Source organism: Heterocephalus glaber, unplaced genomic scaffold (genome assembly GCF_053883595.1).
Source record: "Heterocephalus glaber isolate CG9 unplaced genomic scaffold, H.glaber_assembly_v1.0 deba00000546, whole genome shotgun sequence".
NCBI classification, from domain to species: Eukaryota; Metazoa; Chordata; class Mammalia; order Rodentia; family Bathyergidae; genus Heterocephalus; species Heterocephalus glaber.
This window is the reverse complement of record NW_028258147.1, coordinates 16,238,914-16,242,073: the sequence shown is the minus strand read 5'-3', so window position 1 is coordinate 16,242,073 and position 3,160 is coordinate 16,238,914. Positions and strand designations below refer to the sequence as shown.

At 38.4% G+C, this 3,160-nt stretch overlaps 1 pseudogene; it reads left to right on the top strand.

The window, feature by feature from the left end:
* LOC101697913 (ubiquitin-conjugating enzyme E2 N pseudogene) lies at positions 1-983 on the top strand (annotated as a pseudogene).
* Positions 984-3,160: the final 2,177 nt, after the last annotated feature.

Sequence of the window (3,160 nt, the reverse complement as noted above, 5' to 3'; positions counted from 1 at the left end):
ATGCTGTGGAGGCAATTAGAAGTGATCAGAAGTAAGTCTAGATGTTCTGAAATAAAGCTGATAGGATTTGCATGAGAGAAAAGAAAAAGTTATGCATGACTATAAGGTTAGTCCACTGATGAGTTTATAGCTAAATATGATGTTGGGAATTGATCAGAGGAGATGGCTCACTCGGGAGATGGCCTGGAAGGATCTCCTTCATTGCCCCCTGGATCTCTCTCTCTTTCTGCTTCCCACCACCATGCCATGAGATATCTTCTTCCATGCCTGACTTCCACGCTATCTTGCTTTAGAGCCAAGAGACTATGAGCTCAAACCTCTACAAACTAAGCCTAAAATAAACCATTCCTCATTTAACTTGCAGGTGTTTGATATTTTGATATTTTTGATATTTGGTATTTTGTCCCAGGAACAAGAAAAGTGACTAAAACACATACTGTTTATAATAATAGAAAATGAGGCTTCGTGCGTGAGGCGAGCGGAGCCTGAGACGCGACCAGAGGCGGAAGACGGGATCTGACAAGATAGCCGGGCTGCCCCGCAGAATCATCAAGGAAACTCAGGGTTTGCTGGCAGAACCAGTTCCTGGCATTAAAGCGGAACCAGATGAGAGCAAAGCCCGTTATTTTCATGTGGTCATTGCTAGCCCCTAGGTTTCCCCCTTTGAGGGAGGGACTTTTAAACTTGAACTATTTCTTCCAGAAGAATACCCAATGACAGCACCTAAAGTACGTTTCATGACCAAAATTTATCATCCTAATGTAGACAAGTTGGGAAGAATATGTTTAGATATTTTGAAAGATAAATGGTCCCCAGCACTGCAAATCCACACAGTTCTGCTCTCGATCCAGGCTTTGTTAAGTGCTCCTAATCCAGACGACCCATTAGCAAACGATGTAGCGGAGCAGTGGAAGACTAATGAAGCCCAAGCCATAGAAACAGCTTGAGCATGGACTAGGCTATAAGCCATGAATAATGTTTAAGTCGATCCGATCATCAAGTTTGTGTCACTTCTGTTCTGCCAAGACTTCTTCCTTTTTTGTTTGCATTTAATGGACACAGTCCTAGAAACATTACAGAATAAAAAGCCCAGACATTTTCAGTCCTTTGGTGATTAAAGGCACATTAGAAAATCTATGTCTTGTCCTGATTCACTGTTGTAAAGCATGAGCAGAGGCTAAAAGTATAATTGGGATTGTCACATTTAAAAGCAGTGGCCCTCTGCTTTTATGCATTTCCCCCATCATGGTGTAAGTATAAAGCACTGTGAATGAAAGTGGTTGTCAGGGTTAGCTGCAGGGTTATGGGTATTCTTTATTTTATTTTTTGAGGGGAAAAGCAGTTTCAAAATTTTATGGGCTCCTTTTCCCCCCTTTTATGATGATCTAATTGCATTGGTTAAAAAGCAGCTAACCAATTCTCTAGAACACGCTCTCTAGCCAAGTCTAACTTTATTTAGATGATATAGATGGACAAGCTGATTGTTTGAACCAAAATGGGAACATTAACAAACATCACAGCCCTCACTAATAACATTGTGACTTTGCTGTCAAGTGTAGATTCCCCCCTTCAAAAAAAGCTTGTGACCATTTTGTATGGCTAGTCTGGAAGCTTCTGTAAATCTTACGTTTTAGTAAAATATTTTTTGTTATTCTAAAAAAATGAGTACAAATAGTAATAATAGATACATATTTTAATTTTATTTATTTATTTTGTGAAACAGGGTCTCACTGTGTAGTTCAGTCTGGTCTTGAACTCACTATGCAGCCCAGGCTGCCCTCAAACTCGTAACAATCTTTCTGCCTCAGCTTCCTGAGTCCTGGGATTACAGGCATGTGCCACCATGTCTGGTTCTATTTTTAATTTTAATAGAAAGATTTATGGCAAGTGTCATCTGATGGCATCAGAGAAATGAGCTCTTCCTCTGAAATTTTTCAAAAACATATATAAGAACGAGATCAGGCTGATCATTGTTCTGTATGAGTACCAAGCATCTAGTGAGGAGTCTGTCCAGCACTACACAGAAATGATCCTATCATTATATCACATCCCTGCAGCTCCAGATGATTACATCTGTACAATGATAACCAGAATATTTACCAAGTCTCAACCAAAGTGTCTTCATAGAGAAGAAAAACTACATTCATTCTGGCTTTAAAATTATGCAAGTGTAAAACACAAGAAATATTATAAAGCCCTGTTTCATTATATCGCCTAATAAGCAGAAAAAGTTGATCTATAATGACATTAAAAGTATTAATCTATTTAAATAAACAAAAGTAGAAAATGATGAGAACCCTTCTTGTACTTTTTGTGATTATTCAATCATATGTCCAAGTATATTTATAAAACCTTCCCTGGTGTTTCACAATATAGTTCATAGCTTGATGAGACTAGAAAAAGAAAAGAATACCAGGGTTAATAAAACAATACACTAGTGTCCAATGACAAATATCTGCAGAGATGGCTCAATAACACTGAGAAAGGAGGTAGAGTCATATAGATGAAGAGTCAAATATTAACTGTCTCAATAAAAAGAAAAGGACCTCAAACAAGTGTTTGAGAATAAATGGGGTGCCTGAAAACATAGTTAGGAGAGTCCAAATACATGAAATTTCAGTGGAGATTCATTGGGAAACCTACCAGAGCATCATTGGGTTAGGTGCTGGATTTGACAGATGAAGAAACAAGTTAGATTTTGCAACATGAATGAGTGAATAATGGTGGGCTAGTAGAGCATGGCTTACTAACTTGTCTTAATAGTGTGCAGAGAATTGTTTTCAGAGTCTCACTTTGCAGTTCAGGTTGGCCTTGAACTCATGGTGATCCTCCTGCTTCCAGCTCATGAATGCTGGGATTACAGGTGTGTGCCACTGTGCCTGGCAGTTTGTGAAGAATCCTGATGTGAAATTGTTCCAAAGCAACATAGGTAAAGATTTTAGAGGAGGCTAAGTACATATAGGATAGTGGCTTCAAGTCCAAAAACACACCACAGGATGAATGTGCCTTTGTGCACATGCATTGGCCTTGTGTCCACAGGAAAGATACTTAAACTTTCTTATCTATAACTGTAAAGCTGTGAAATTAAGATAATGTAAACTTTTATTGTGAAAAAAAGCTGAAATGATGGGTTACAAGAGATGACATGCTAAGAATCAAA